A 17,769-nucleotide genomic window follows, 5' to 3' on the forward strand; every position below is an offset into this window, starting at 1 on the left:
TAAAAGAACTGTTTAAAAAATTGTTTTTTTAAACTTATAATAAAATCTCAATTTCTACTAAAAATGGAGCAGCCTGGTTCTTGCATCCAGCCATTCAATTATAAAAGATACGAATAGTTAATTTTTCAATTAAATTTTCCAATATTTCCGTCACGTTTCGATAGTAATCGAGTAATTAATTATATCTGTGACATTGGTCATCAGTGACCTACACGTGGAATCTTAAATTTCACTCAAAGCTAACTGAAATTAAATACAAACTTACTTAACCGAAATCACATATCGTAAATTTAATTAATACCTAGTATTTTAAAATTAATTCCTGTTTAATTGAAAACCAGTTTACACATGAAATCTTGAATTTCATTTAAATTTTATCTGAATTTAAATAAACCTTAATTCGTAAATAACATATAAATCAAGATGTTAATTTAATTTCTTTTTTAAAAAATATCTAAATTTTTCTGAATATTATCTTTTATGACAGAAGGTAAAAGAAAGATCTGTGATTCTTTCTGGGATGATTAAAGCGTGGTTAGATTTGATGAATCGGTTTGTTCAACACGGAAATGGACATTTAGCGAGTTTGTCCGTGGTCCAGTAACGATAAGGGATGATAAGTTAGAAAAGGGAGACACACGCTTTTGGTGGGATTTAAAGTGATCGATAACGTTTTCTTGCAAAATATATCTGCCTCACTGACTATTTCGTTCGATAAAAAAGGAAGGTGATCGATGGACGTTTTTCGATGCTACCACGCCTGAAATTTTAATGGAATTTTTGTTTACCAGCTAGAACTTCCACTTTTCTTTCCACAGATTAGTTTGAAATATTATAGAGCAAAACAGGTATTGAAATACTTCCATTAGGATGATCCCGATAATAAAAGATTTTTTTTCAAGATATTATATGATGAATCCTGTTTTTGCAATCCATAAATAAAAGAAATCGTATTTGATACGAAAGAGAAATGTGAAAGTAAGATGAATTACGAAAAAGAATTATTAAAATACATAATTGTAAAAGAGCATAGTACGAAATTAACCCTTAAACAGCAGAGCCTGGGTCATTTGTCCTCCAAAATTACAATACGTATATAAAGATTTTCGCTTAAAATTGAATATATAATTTTTAAACCAAAAAGTTTTATATACTGAAAAAATGATAAAATTAAATTAAAATTGGGGCTCTCTCCGTGGTCCGCCGGATTTGGATCAATCATGAATACAAATGAACAAACAATAAAGATACATTATTCGGATGAAATAATATATGTTTCAAACTTAACACAAGGGGAGTATAACAAGAACAAGCACGACAAAGTTCCGCTAAAGTTAGCTGTCGGATTCACGTGCAAACAGAGGCAACTATAATTTTCAGTTTAAACGTTGCGCCTCGCTAATAATCTGCTTAACACTTGTACAAAGGGACTGGAAACATGACTGCGTTTTGCAGCTTTGAAATATACAATGTACATTGTGGCGGAATTAATAACGTTTAATTTTAAAAAATAATGATTTTGTAGAGAATGGGTAAAATTGTTAATCTAATTAACTGAAGCGATAATTAATCGATAATAAAATCAGCACTTCAACTCTATTTCTCAAATCTCAGAACCTTTCTTAGAAATTTAGAAATTTAGAAATTGAAGTTTTGTAATTTTAGAATTTAAAAAAATTCTGCAATTTTTAAATGCTAAAATTTTAGAATACTGGGAGGAGTCAATTCACATTTTTGGGGGGAACCAAGCCCACCCTGAACCCTACCTAGTTATCTCAACGGACATTCTTTTACAAATAAATAAATTTTTCCCTACATAAAAGTTTTAATTTTTGATTAGCAACATTGCCTAATTTTAATCAATGTATCATTATACACACCTCAGTCGTCATTCAAGGGTAAATATAATTTTCTTAGAATTTCTAATTTATTTTTTCATTCTACCCAATGGATATTCCATTAAATCCATTTAATTTAATTTAACAAATAATTTCCTCAAATATTATATTTCCCCTAAACAAAAATCTTTCTTCTGGATATTTACAACTTTCCCTAATTTTAATGAATATACCATTATCCACCCCTCGATGATCATTCAAGGATTCATATAATATAAACCTTTCGATATTCTACCTACATCGAGTCCTTGATACTCGTTCCAAGGACTCGTCGATAAACCGGAAATGGTTGTAGCTCCGTTGACCGACCGCAACCCCTGGAATATGGGGTAAGTTCGATGCAGTTTCAGTGAGAAAAGAGGGTGGACCGCTGGCAATGGACCTTCCCTCCGATTAGCCTCGTCATTGGCAAAGTCAGCAGTGCTTTGAACAGAATGAGGGTCACGAGTGCATAATCGATGCACCCTCCGCGGCAAACCACCCCCACATACGGGTTGACCTTGCCAACTAGAATCGAAAAACGACCTACCACCAATCGAACAAATTGCATTCATTCAAAAAAATCTCCTCTATTGAATGCTTCATCAGCTTATTTAAATTCAAAAAGAAATTTTGATTTCACAAATGTGATTGCTTGAACAAACGTGTTAAACTTTCGCATAATTTTATGTGCAAAAGGTGTACACCTTGTAAAATACGTGCCGATGAAATCGTGGCTTCTTGAAGATTTATTCATGAGACAGCGCTCCTTTATTCGGATTCTGAAGTTCGAATCCCGAAGCGTTGAACAAAAGGGACGACCTCTAGCTTGCCACTTGATACCGTGAAACGAACGGCTGAACTTGTAATGATCAATAGCTGAAGTACAAGTTATTCAAAACCTGAATACCTTCCATTCGCCAGGAGAAATAGGTTGAACAAAACTATCTGGATTTTGAAGTGAATTCACTCCCAAGTAAAATGGCTATATCTTAAGACACGATTTATCAGAGCATTCCAAGTAAGGTTTCAATAATTATACAAATTTGCTAAGTTCAATAGAAAAATATTAATAATGTTTTGAAGCTTTGATATATATAATATATATTGTGGTGGAGTTAACAAGGTTTAATTTAAAAAAAAAAAGAATGATTTTGAATAGAATGGGAAAATTTATAAAGATTAAATGGAGCAATGATAATTAATGATCACATCCATAATAAAATCATCACTTCAACTCTATTTCTCAAACCTCAGAACCATTCTATGAAATTGAAAAATTTTTGAATTGGAGTTCTGCAATATAGGATTTAGAACATTTAGAAATTTTTGGATTGGAGTTCTGCAATTTTAGAATTTAAAACATTCTGAAATTTTGAAATGCTATTATTTTAGAAAGAATTATAAATTTTAATTTAAAAGTCAACCACCTGTCATGTATCAACCTACATAGCAGTCTAACAAATATATAATTAGCATAATGATAAGTTATTGAAGTTTTCTTACAAAAACAATAAGTTCAAAAAATTTGCTGTGTTTAAGTTTATATGAACTTTCATGATGTTTTAGAAGCTTGAAAATCTACATACAAAGTGCTTTACATATGCATGTATATGATGTAACTTGAATTTAAACTTCTAAGATATTATGAAAGTAACTAAAGTTTGTAGATTCAAACTTTAGTTAGAATTTATAATGTATATGGTAAAGATGTTGGTCAAGGTCTAAAAATTGTATATCTAAGAGTGTGGCAGAGTGTTCAAATTCTATAAAATTAATTTAGTAGATTCTCAAGAATAAAAATCATGATTGCAGCGCCATCTACAAGTGCCATGTAAGTTTGATAAACTAATAATATACAGTAAACCATTAATCAATTATAAATGATATAATTTCGGACCAATAATGTTTACCTCGGTTCTCTTAACCAAATATCAATTTTTTTAAAAACGAAAAGTTAAATATAGAAATATAAATACCTCCTGCCCTGTTGCGCCGCACAGATTGTACAGATAACTCTTCTGCGTTGTTTCCCACTTATCTGCAAAATGATACTAAAATCAGTATGTTATCCTTCGCGCAGTTAAGACACGACTGGCTCGGTATAATTCTCTGACCTGAAATATTCCTAATCCTGTTTTCGTTTCGCTTCGATCCCCTGCCTGAGTCGATGTCAACAACACGTGTGTTTATGACAATCAGCGTCGGAGCTTCGTGCGACCGTAGTCGTGAAAATATTTCGTGGCATATGGAAACAGGTTTTGTACGAATAATTATTTCACCAAAGTTACACACGGTATTTATAGCGGATTTTATAATATTGCAGATTGTTAACTTGTCAAACACGATACACTTTACTGAAAATTGTACGAAACTGCGCGCAAAACGTGTTCACTATCCAATTCACGCGGGAAAAAGTGAGCAGTTCGGTGGACGTGACGTCACAAACGCAAGCGTGATTGGAGACTGGACATGCTTTGCTGTGACATGATTTTGGGGTATCAGACACCCCAGAGACAGTTAGAACACAGTCGGTATGACAATCGTGTCTGTTTTACCAGCCCATCTTTCACCGCACCTCGCACAAACTACTGAAAAGACGCAATTTTGTCTCCATCTGACTCTATTTTTTATAAATTAATTAAAACTAGTACAATAACTGTAAGACAAACTTGTATTTACTTCATGCCCCTTGGTAAATAAATCATTTTAATAAACTAATATTGACACTGCATATATTTTTATAGACACAACTTCAATGAATATAGTATTCTAGAGCAATTTTATCCCAGTGTTTCCATCTTGCCCCACCTTCCCCTATGATGGAATAAAAAATTACAAGTACACCTGTGAAATTTTAATTTGCACTTTTCATGAGCCTCGCGGAGGACTACCCCTACATCATTACCTCTTTTATAACTCCGTATCCCTTACATCCTGCATCTCTTATATCCCTATAATCCTTATACCTTCGCATCCCTTAAATTTCTGCATCCTTGATGTGAATAAGACTTATCGGAGGATAAGTGATTAATGTCGATAGAGTTTTACCGATTGCCTCAGAATTGATCAACGATATCTCGATAAGTACGTATGCTTAGTTTGCGTTGTTTTTTTATAGATGGCACCAGCGGTTTACCTTGTTTCGGAAAATCGGTCGGTAAGTTATTGAGTAGTTTCCAGCACTTTTGTATAGATAACGCCGTGATCGAATTTGGACTACTTTCATTTTCATTTTATGTTTCCCTTTATTGTAATAATGGGATGCGTTCACGCATACGCGCCATTTTTCAAATCTCATCTCTTTTACATTTTACATTACTTCATACTTTTGCTTCTGTTTCTTAGCATTGACGTTACAATACTGCCTTGCTCGCTCCATTACGTCCCCCTTTTAGTCGCCTCTTACGACAGGCAGGGGATACCGTGGCTGTATTCTAAACCCCCCAGCCACAGGGGGGTGGACTACTTTTTATGGGCAATTTGATTTTGCAATTAAATTGTAATTACCGTTTACATACCATTAATAATATAACAAATGACTACTATTTATTTTCAAATTACTGGGAAAATGATTATTTTATGCAACTGGATGTAATCCTTGACCAACCTCAGTCGTAAACTGAAAGCAAACTTCTTTTGCAAATATTAATTATACTGCTTTTAATAATCCTTAAGTAATTAACATATTGATCATGGTAATCACCGTAGATTTCCTACAATTGAATAATTAATAAGAGAAGAAAGAAGAACTTTAATTAGTTTCAGTATTATACTAATAATGTAAGGTACCAAATTAAAAGCTTACATTTAAAAATTAATTAATTATATCTTTAATAATTACAAGTTTAGTATTTCTGATTACACGTGGCCTTTTCTAGCATGGCAGTCAATGTGTTAATTTTAATGATGTGGATCCCTACAGAAATTCTAATGTCATCAAATATAGTTTGGTACCATTATAGTGGTACCATATCAAAAAATGAAATTTAACTCTTTAGATGGTATTATAAATGCACCATTACAATATAACACCGACTTTATCAATTCCATAAAACGAATCTTTTTTCAAGGGAACCATATTACACCTTGAACAAAGAACAATAGTCAATCAGTTCCATCGGGTTTGGTGGCATAATTTTCATCCCTTCAGTTAATGAAACACAATCGGGTATCCTGATTCATTGTTGATTACATATTCACGCGTGATCGATGAAAAAAATCGGATTTCTTCGCTCGATCGTGGGCGTTTGCGTAGCAAATAAGGGGTGGCCTACGAGAATTCGATTACGAGGCGAGCTTTGCAGCTGCATAAACAAACTCGATTTACCTTTCGCCGGCTGCATTCGACGCGGATGTCCGCCGAACGGAAAGACGAACGAGCGTGGAAAAAAGGAAAGGGTGCTAGCCGTATTCTGCAACTATTTACTCGGTTGAAAGATATCAGGAACGCCGCTCGAGAATTCTAATGAAGTGTATTCCATTTCCAGCCGGGCTGAATGGAAAAGGAACGAGGCTAGAGATTCTTATTTGACGGTTCACGGCACACGTCGTCGGGCCAGAGTACGCAATTACCTGCCTGTCCGTCCTTTATGAAGGATGGAATGGGTTTCGAGACATCAAGTCTGGTTATATTTTAAATTTTCATTACAAGCTTTAATGAAAATATGAAAAACGTCCGTCACTATTCTGATTTTATTTTGAATACAGGAAAAATTTGATAATTACTAAAAAAATTCGAACCCAAACCGTATCTTTTCGGTTCTTAGAAACGGCTCCAGCCAAGGGTTTGAATGTTGCCGAAATTAGAAAACGATAGATTAAACGTTAACCCCTTGCTGTAGTTAAGTTTTGAGTTGAATTCTAATTTTAATTTGCTCAATCATTGAATTTTTTTTAAATTCAAGCAATGAATAGTTAGCTCTGACTGACGCAATCAGAAGCGAAAGGGTTAAATTTACCTTATGACAATAACTAAGCATTTTTGAGAAAATTGCCTATAATTTTTGGACGCATTAATTCTAAAATATGGTCAAATGTTGAACTAAACATTCTAAAATACTTCTGAAATTGATGGGGATATTCTTTTAATTTTATAAACATTAGATTGAATTCTTTCTTGTCTTATACAGTGAGTGTTAAAATTGGACCAAATGACTTGAAGTTTTTGGAGAAGATATACCAATTAATTTACTAATTGTAAGATATGGGCTTTTGTCGTTTTAAAAAATTACAATTTGTTGAATTCGTGAAAAGTGATTTCTTAGATGAATCTACAAAAGAAATATTTTAAATTTTCATTATAAGCTCACATAAAAAGGATAGAAAATTACCCTTTACTATTTTCTTTCACAATTTCAACAAATTGTAATTTTTTAAAACGACAAAAGCACATATCTTAATAAATTAATTTGTATAACTTCTCAAAAAACCTCAAGCCATTTGGTCCAATTTTGAATGAGGTATTCTGTTTTAAACGGTGTCTAAACACTTTTTACACTCACTGTGTATCTATTATCATAAGATGGACTGACCATCTTTTGGTTCAATTTGAAAGTAGTATATTGAAATGATAATTTATCCGCAGAAAAATGAATAAATAATGTGTACATCTCTAAAGATTCTACCAACTATCAATCTTCCTTTAAGAAAGAAAAGGAATCGAAGCGTTGCGTTGCATCAATTTCCGTGAAAACCGCATCCGCAATCGTAAAAAGAAGAATCGGGGAATAGCAGCAGATGAAAAACGTAAATGCGACGCAACATGGATCGAGAGAAAAATGAAAGACGGCCGAAATAATGGAACTAAACCGTTACCTGAAAGCGATGAATCGTACGGATGGGAAAGAAGAAACAGAAGAAAAGCGATATAACGGGTGGAAGATTGAGGATCCGATAGCCTGAAGGAGAGAAGAGGGATGATAAAGCTCGTGGATCGTAACGGATGCATTCGGTGCAATTTCTCGCTTCTTCCCTTTGCTTTTAACGAGAGCCTCGAAGCCGGGGAGAAGAAAAGATGCCGTTCGAAAATCGGCCACCGACTTCGGATACGTTCGATGATCCCGTATCGTCGTAAATTTCTGTCGTCGTTACACGCTTCTTTCGTTTTTCTTTATAGCCGACCTCGTTCCGTAAGGATACCCAGCATCTATTCGGTATTTCTTCGAGGCGAAACTCGATTCTTCTTCGGTACCTGCGGTTATACGCGTCGAAGGGAAACAGTGCTGGAAATGGGAAATTTTTCACGAGCTACTTTCCTATTCCTGGTCTACGAACTGCTTTTTATGGGCAAATGATAGAACGACGAAGAAATTCATTTTTTTTTATTTTGCACTTCTAGAATTTTTTAATACCCTTGTGAAACACAGATTTCCATATGGAACCATCATCCATGTTATTAAAAATTTCTTCATTTATCTAATTAGGAACACGTATTAGATGGGAGAAGATGGGGGAAGATGGGGTAAGATGACGAATATTATTTTCTGCTTCTTTTATTAATATAGGTGGTAGAGTAGACATTAACTAACACAATGGAAAGTTAAAACCAAATCAAAATTTTACAGGTGTATCTTGTAATTTTTTATTCCATCATAGGGAAAGGTGGGTAAGATGACAACCCTGGGAGAAAATTGCTCTAGAATATTATTTTCATTGAAGTTATGTCTGTAATAATATATGTAGTGTCAACATCAGTTTATTAGAATATGTTGACACAAAACTTTCTAAACTTAATAGAAAAAATAATTATGAACCCAATTCATTGTTTTCAGTAACAGGGAAGTGTAACAACGTGAAATAAACAATAATTATTAATTTTAATAAAGCTGAGTACTGCATGGGAAATCAATTTTGCACTTTATAAGAATGCAAAATTGAATATCAAATACAATATGAGAGAGCTACAATTCTAATTTAATTCTATACTTCATATTATTTTTATTTTCTAAATTCTACACTATTCCTTTAAAAATTATGTTTATAATTTTGCTACTGTTGTTATATAAAGAATAAGACAGTTAAGACTTATTTTTGCATAGGATATCCATCCTACCTCATCTTCCCCTACCTATTTAAAATAACAAAATATTATAAAAATAATGAATAAGATTTGTGAAAAATACAAACAATGCCTATAATGTCTAATGAAATTTTTTAACAACTTTGAGGAAGCAGTCAATATAAATCGTGAAGCTTTTCTTTACTGAAAAAATGTTCCCTGTATGTATTTCCACATTTATAGAGTGCAAAGGATGAATTATGATAAAATTACAGTATCTTATTTCAATCAGAGCATCAATTTATTTCATCCAAAAAAGAGCCATAAACGGAACGAATGATACTTTTTCAATTTCCTTGAAAAAGGTTTGAAATTTATTAAACCTGACGTGGCTGGAATCGCGTTCAACTTTTCTCGAGAAATTCAGTCAAAATTCCCCTGAGTACATCGGATTGCCTCGATAAAACGCAAGATCATCGCAGCTGGAACATTTTTCTATAACTTTCGGTGTGCACGCTTGAAATGCATCATACCATGTGCATCAGGTGATCATGGAAGGGGTAGTTTTGCATGCGCTTAATCAGCTCGAGGAATCAACCCTCTCCACGTCGTCAAGGTCACATATTTCAGCCCCATCGAGTCTACACTGACGTAAATGAGCTTCTTACTTGAGCATTCCAACTTTTCGATGCTGAATATCGATTTCCACTCTCAACTTTCAAATAACTTTAACTATTTTTCATCGATTCAGAAGCTAGACTTCGAGTGCAAAAAGGGGAGTATTTATATTTTTAGAAGGTGCTCAGCTATTAAATACTCAGCTTTCGTGTATTCCAAAAATTAAAATAAAAGGAATTTCAATAAATCACCTAAAATTTTTCTCTGCTATCTAAAGCAAAATAAAATTATCTAACATTGAAATTTAAAATATTAAATAAGAGTTTATATAAGAAAATAAAGCACAATTTTCACTCAGAAAAGAAAAGGGTAGGAAAAATAATATCGTGAATTAGATATGATTCATGCAGATTGCTATTAAACACTCAACTTTCCTGTATTCCAAAAATGAAAATAAAAAGAATTTCAAATAAATTTCAACCCTAAATCACTCAAAACTTTTCTCTGCTATATATTTATAAATAATAAAAAAAAGTAAAATTACTTAATATTGAATAAGGTTTCATAGGAAAAAATAAATGGAAAGGAGAGGAAATGTGGTATGGTAGTAGAAAATAATAATATCCTGAATTAGATGTGACTTGTGCAGGCTGCAATCAAAGAGGCTGGTTTCACAGAATTGTAACTGCACTGCATGCCGGCTGCTGCATTAACTACATGCAGCTCGAAGGGGTGTTTGTAGTGGGGTTGCTGCAATGCGCAACGGCTGTACCAGGACCAACGCTCTTTCACCGACTGTATTTAGGAATTTCATTAAAAGTTTCGTATGACGAATTAGCTTGTCGCGGCTGGGGGAGTAAGGGAAAGGTAATTAAGACAGCTTGTAGAATATTCGTAACAAAAGGAGAATACTTCTGACCATCGTAATCGCTGCAAAAGTCCGGACTTATTGTTACTTGACGAGGAGGACTCAGATGAAGTACTTTAATTCTTTCATAAAATTTTGGACAGAACGAAATATCCTTTTTCCGGGTTAATTTATTTTAAAAATATTACGTACTGGTATTTGAATGGTACGATAACTGTGATTAATTATATTGAAAAGAGAATATTTTATTTTAATTTAAAATAGAACTGTAATTTGAATATATATAAATTATTTCTGTTGAAAATTGAGATATGAAAATTTGGTAATTTTGTTATTTGTTAATAAACCCTTTATTATTATTAATTTTTTTCTAGTGTATAATTTTCTTTAAATTGTAATTCGTACCATAATAATCGTAAGATTCTTGGTTCATTTGGAATATATTGCTACTACAGAATTCTTAATTTGCCTGTAATCCAGTGTACTCTATTGTTTCGGTTTGAATTCAATGCTTGAACCATTTTCGTGTTACATTCTCAGTGTGACTAAACACATGCATGGTATTGTTTGCTGTATGAATTTAAAAAAGTAGAACAACGCTGGTGAATCGGTGTCAAGAACATTTATTCAAGAATGTTTACAGAGGTATTTGTAAGGAACGTGTTTTAAGCTTGACAGAAGTCAAACAAAGTAAAACAAACATTTATTAAAAATTGCCTTATTAGTCGAATATTAACTGAGATCAATTTTAACCTTTCCAATGGAACATATTAAACTCCATTAATCCTTATTTTCATTTTATCAAGTCCATTCAGAAAATTTAATTAATTTCAACTTTTTTCATCGTGAAAATAAATCTAAATTTTTGTGTTAATTATTTAACGATATAAAATTTAAAGAAAAATAGTTATTTATAGAAGAAGATTATTATTTATTGAAAATTGTGGTTTCCTGATTTATTGAGGGGGTTACTTTCATTGAGGGTTATTTTCAAGTGGATAGGGGCCAATGGGGATCTGGCTTCTCTAATAATTTGGACTGCCCCTTCCCAAAAATGTGGACCTTCACCATTTTAAAATTTTGAGATTCCAAAATTTCTAAATTCCAGAGTTCTAAAATTCTAGATCCTAAAAATTTCACAATTCTACAATTTTAAATTTTCTAAATTCCAGATCCTATGAATTTCAAAATTCCACAATTCCAGACTTCCAAAATTACAAAATTTCAAATCTTCTAAATTCCAAAGTTCCAAAATGTTAGATCCCAAAAATTTCAAAATTCTACAGTTCCAGATTATTAAAGTTTCAGAGTTCAAAAATTACAAAATTTCAAATCTTCTAAATTCCAGATCCTACAAATTTCAAAATTATTGATTTCCAAAATTGGAAAATTTCAAAATTTCTACGAGACTTGATCCACCCCAAATAAAGGTCCAAGTTACCCCAATGGTCGCTTTGTTAAATCCATTTCCCAAAATGGTTATCAAGCATTCAAACGGGATAAATGGAAGAGGTCGTGAAACCAATTAAGAGCATTAATTAATCGGACATCCGAGACCACATTTTCGAGGAGAATTGAGTGCAAGGATCGCATAACAATGCGCGAAGCAGAGGACAATATTGTGAAGACATTTTGAGAGTAATCCTAAGAAGCTTATGTTGTGCATTCGGTGAAATGTAAGAGCAGTAATACTGGTTTGAATTTCTAGAATAAACTAAAGCTATACCAACAGAAACTTACAATGAAGGAGGATGAAGCATTAACAATCTTTCCTGTTTGAATTTAATATACATACACTGAGAATGCTTGTTATAAATGCTCGGTTTCATTTTCAAAAATTTCCTATTGTACACCTTGCAAGTGTTAACTTACGATTAGTATAGTAAATAATTTGGAAATTAATAAAATTAAAAATATATTATCTTTATAATACAAAATTTCCTTCTGCATTAGGATTTTATCAGAATCATTTTGCAACTTGTACTCTCTTCGTTCGTCTTTTTGATTTTCTGTCATCCACTCATTGAAATCACTGATTCGTCGATCAGTCCCAAGGAAGAGAATAAAAATCATAGGGACATCCTTCAAAAAAACAATCTTTATTTCGACTGATCCTCGTTAAATGAGTCATAACAAAAACGAAATAGTGGACATTTAAAATACAATCGTATATCCAGCTACAATATCGTGATCGCTATACAATGACAATTTTATACACTTACTATTTACAAGACATTCATTAGCCTCCCTCGTCGTCACGTTTAGTCCTCGTTTATTGCGATAATATTCATCTCGATCGATTACGATTATTATTTATTTATTTATTATCATCATTACGGTAATCATTATTTATTATCGTTATTAGAAACGCAGCACGCGAAATCGAACGATGATGCAGGCGATACTTTATTCGCTATGCCATCACGTCTTTCGACACGCTTTTGATTGTCTATAGTATGTATATTACGTACGATTACAACTAGATTTTCTCATTTCTCATCTTTTCCTGGGAATCTTATCGGTTTTCGGCGTGAAACTGCAACACAGATATACGGTATTTAATTGGAACCATTTTGGTAGAATAGAGGGTGATTGTATCGTGATTTTAGAATGCAAATAATAGAGAACAGTATAGGCCAGCATAATCATATGCAACAAATTTTTGTTTTATTATTAGCATAATTAGGATTGAGAAATTAAAAAAATTAAGAAATTAGGTAATTAGGAAATTAAGAAATTGAGAAATTGAGAAATTAGAAAATCAAGAAATTTAGAAATTTAGAAAATTAGTAACTTAGAAATCTAGAAACTTAAAAATTTAAAACTTTTCGAATTGGAGTTTTGTTATTTTAGAAATTAAAAAAATTCTAAAATTTTAGAATACTGAGGGGGGTCAGTTCATATTTTTAGGGGGCTAGGTCCACCCTGCCTCTACCTAGTTACGTCAATGAACTTTACATTTAATTTTCTTTTACAAATAAATAAATTTTCCACTACATAAAAGTGTTTAATTTAAAAATTTTCAGCATTGTCTAATTTTAATCGATTATACCCCTCAATCGTCATTCAAGGGTTAATACAATTTTCATCGATTTTCTAATTTATTTTTTCATTCTCCCCAATGGATGTTTGATATACGGTAAATAAGCAATTAAGAACACAGAGTACAATCGAGCCCATTGAAATAATCCGTCACAAAGGAAACGCGTATTTTTCATCGACTTTTCTGCTACTGAATGTTTTCTCATTCTATAGGGGTTGCCAGTGTTCGCAAGCGAGAATATTTCTTCGCAAGAACGTCTCCATTTCAAACAGCGAATCGTCTGCGTCGGATTTAACGGGAACAAAAAGCCATTGTATTTTTGCGTACCGGAATAAGACCTGGCTCTTTGTCTGTGTGTGTATGTGTTTCTTTTTTGTGGCTGGCAATATCTCATTTGAAGAAACTTTTCCTACCTCCTCGACGATGGAAATCGGTATACCTCTTTAACTGATAAACTTGAGGACGTCGAAAAGAAAGATGAAAGACTTTCTGTTTATGCAGCGTTTCAACCGCATCAAAATTAATTTCGTGTATAAGAAATTGCATTTCTTCTATACACAATGGCAAGTTATTATTGATCGTTACTATAACTATTATTGCTGTTCAGTTATTATCAGTTTTATTTTTAATTCAGTGTAGGAGGTGATAATTTGTTAAATTAATTATGGATTTCATCTACACACAGGAATTGCGAATGTTGATATTGTCATTTTTATTTAAAAATTTAAGAATATGATTTTATTATTATTTTTCAAAGTATAAAATTCAGAATATATTAATATTTTGAAACCTTTAAGTCACCGACTTACTTCAACTTTGATACATTATTTCGAAATTCAGAAACTTTCTTCTCAGTAATTCCTGTGTGTACCATTTCAAGCAAAAGGTATAGCTGCAATGTGTTACCATAAAACACTGAATATTTTTCAATCCAGCTGAAGTTTTCAAAGTTCAGATTAATGTTGCAAATATTTCAGCATACTCGTAAATTGTGTGCTTGCAGTTTCCACGAATCGATGCGCAACATTTTTAACATCACACACTGAGAAGAATAATCTTTTTCTAACCGAACGATAATTATCAGGAGTATAAATTTAATTTCCATTTAAAATTTCATTCTTCTCGACGTGTGATTCCCTTCATCAAGCATTCTATTTCAATTACAACCCTCGACGTTCACGATCTCCTATAATGTATTTATTGCGACACATTTAAAATACCTACCCTAAAAAGTACGTTCAGCTGTCGAGACGTTTGTGTATACAGTTATTGATCCCTATACAATGATTGGATCGTTTTATAAAAAAGTAAGAAGTATAACATGTTGCGTTTTTTGTTCGTCAGAAGACAGACCATGCGGAAATTTCGAAAATTGACTGACGGACCATGGAGAGATTCCCCCAGACAGCGCGCGGACCATGGAGAAAGCCACAGTTTGTATTTAATTCTGTGCTTAATATTATTTTCATTTTCTAAATTTTACACTGTCCTTTTAAAAATTATAATTTATTATTATAAGAAACGCATTATATTATATTTTCTACTTTTTCAAGGAAAGAGCCAATCATTAGAGGGATCAATAACTGTGAACGTTTCTTTCTTTACAATTTCCATATTTCTCTCTCGACGCTTTCGTTTTTACCACGATAAATCAGCGCGTTCGCAAAATGACTGATGACACGACACGTTCTTAACATTACAAATAAACGAACAATAAACTGGCGATGATTCGAAGACAGCTTACTTTACTTATCACACACATTATCGTATTATTGCTTGCTCGTCGTTCGGAATCACAGGGACTCAACGTGAACGAGAAAAATGTTTCATTTTATCGTCGATAAAAATTACAGTGGAAACGGGTCAATTTATTATCAATCTTCAACACTCAAAAGGGAAATAAAAATGTGCCATGAAGAATTGAAATGATGTGACAAGAAATCGAAGCAGCGAAACTCTCACCTATGTTTCTAAATAATTTATTAGGTTGTTGCGAATCATTAAAGAATTCATGACAGAAAAGTATCGCAAAATAGCGCTTACGACGCATCAAATTAAAGATTAAAGTGTAACGAAAATTATAACATACGGTTTTCAATAATATTCTTAACACAAAATGGTTGATTATTAATTATAGGAAACAAAAACTGATTTTGAGGTACACATATTCTGACGCAATTTCATAATATAAAAGTATCCGTGAACAGAATCTATCCAACGTCAATTTGAAGCTTGAAGTTTACGCAAAATAACTACATAAACCTTTGATTAATATTCCGAATACAAAATGGCTGATTACTAGTTATAACAGACAATGGATCAGAGTGAAATTGATGTATTGTTCCTTTGCGGATTTCAATTAAAATACAGCACACATGATGGCCACTGGTAATTTAATGCAATATTTAGAGAGAATTCAGCTAATAAGCATACAATACGTTGTTAGTTCAACAAATTTTGAATCAGAATATATAAACCTCCAGAGTGCATTGTATACTCAACTAGAATAAGCAACTGCAATCAGTAATAATATATAATAATGATTAATCAATAACTTGAAAATAAAGTAATAAATTTTTGAATTAATTGAAGAATATTAAATTTTTTTATTTCAATAGCAACAACCTGACAATTGAAATTTTTTTCAAATTATTCTTACATTTCTTCTCTGGTTCCTTTAATAATATAAAATTTTGTACAGGAAAGAAGTAAATTCTTAACAATGGTTTTCTTTACAACTTTACCTCCCATTCTTCTAAATCTCAACCTCATTTGTTTCGTTACAATAGCACTGAATTGTTCTGTTCTTTCCTCATCGTGTTTGAAAAATTTCAGGAAAATTCAGTCTCTATATTACCTCGTTCCCTCTGCAACTCCTTAGACCGAAACTTTCATCACTATTTACACTCCTAATTACTAAATTGAAAAAGAAAATAATCTCCAAATTGTATAGTACAATGTCGATAGCAAGATTAATTCATGCTTCCGTTAAAACGTTGATTACTGTGTTATATAATTAAATAATTAATTAAAAAAGAAGGACAAATTTTGAATTTTGGAAAGCTTGAGTTTGGAATTTAATAATTTCGCTCTTGTAACTTTACATTCCTTTTTCTAATTAATGATAAATTACTACTAGAATTAATTTGTGAATTTTATTTAACTAATTTTCAAATTTTAATTGATACCTGCAACATAATATACACTATCCTGTGACAATAATCAAAAGGTTAATTAATTACAGGTTCGAATATATCTTATTAAACATTCATTTTTACAGCAGCAATCAACGTGTTAATTAGTCCTATCAAGACATTACTTCACGCAATTTACAGATCGAATTCCCGGTGAATTGAAGCACACGTTTTTAGCTACTTCGATCATTGAATTTCGTCGTTAACAGTTTGTCACCGCCTGGGCTCGTCGTTGTCCACGTTAGCTTGATGACACTAATTAGTCGTGACAATTATCCTTATTGGGGGCCTGTCCCGCTTATCCATCCGCTTGATCGCTTCTATCGCGTGATTTCTAGCGGAAAATCGGGCGTCTTTGATTTTCGACCATTCTATTACCTTTCTGAGAGAAGAATTCATTTCACTTTGATGTCTGTGATATATTAAGATGGGTCGAAATGATCATTCTCTTTGATTTATTAATTTTTCAACGAAGCAGCTGGGTCATTTGAGACCTGAGTTGGGAATTATTTAAAATAATCTTCTGACAAATATTTCGGCTAAATCGAAAATATTGAAGAATAAGACATAAATTATTTATTGCAATAAATTTTATCTCGAATAATTAAAAATTTCATTAGTCATTTGATAATAGCAGGAAAATAAATTTTATTTGAAATAGAAATGTTTTTAAATTAAAAATTTCATTATTTCCACTATAACAAATCACTAAAATATTGAAATACCAAACCTAAGAATTTAAAATATTAAAAACATCTTTAAGTGTAAAATAAAAATAAAAATATTAACCCCTTGTTATTAATTACTCCAAGGCACTAACAGGCTTAATTCAATTTTGCAAATTTACCAGCAGATGCTTCGTCTTACCAAATCATTATTTGCAAAAGAATTTCAAAACCACTCTTATTTTGCATTTTAAATTTTCAATCAAAGAAACAATTGTTTTATGATTTGAAAATATTTTCATTTATTGAAGATTATTTAAAATAATACCCAACTCTGTGACCCAAACCCAATTAGATTATAAGTCTCAATAAAAGTCTCAATAAAAATTATACAACATAATATCTTATAATGATTTATATCAAAATTGTCTAATTATTCAAGAACAAATGGGTCGGTTATTCCTAACTCAGTTGTTACAAATTGTTAGAAGTTTTAAGAAATAT

At 32.1% G+C, this 17,769-nt stretch overlaps 2 protein-coding genes across 5 annotated transcripts in view; both read right to left on the bottom strand.

Annotated features, from left to right (window-relative positions):
- Positions 1–5,322, bottom strand: part of LOC114878170 (octopamine receptor beta-3R-like) — a 118,805-nt gene extending 113,483 nt beyond the window's left edge. Inside the window, exons 1-3 of one of the 4 annotated variants that reach the window (XM_029191658.2) lie at positions 4,786–5,322; positions 3,995–4,468; positions 3,857–3,918 (exon numbers count right to left, since the gene is read on the bottom strand). The gene's annotated coding sequence lies outside the window, so the exon portion shown is untranslated. Of the gene's footprint in view, positions 1–3,856; positions 3,919–3,994 lie in introns of all 4 variants that reach the window. The other 3 variants (XM_029191657.2, XM_029191656.2, XM_029191660.2) reach the window with 3 other exon arrangements.
- Positions 5,323–12,446: 7,124 nt separating this feature from the next.
- The window catches only part of LOC114877078 (octopamine receptor beta-2R-like), a 62,418-nt gene continuing 57,095 nt past the window's right edge, over positions 12,447–17,769 (bottom strand). Inside the window, exon 6 of the transcript XR_003789501.2 lies at positions 12,447–12,899. The gene's annotated coding sequence lies outside the window, so the exon portion shown is untranslated. The remainder of the gene's footprint in view (positions 12,900–17,769) is intronic.

This window comes from Osmia bicornis, chromosome 8 (genome assembly GCF_907164935.1).
Source record: "Osmia bicornis bicornis chromosome 8, iOsmBic2.1, whole genome shotgun sequence".
NCBI classification, from domain to species: Eukaryota; Metazoa; Arthropoda; class Insecta; order Hymenoptera; family Megachilidae; genus Osmia; species Osmia bicornis.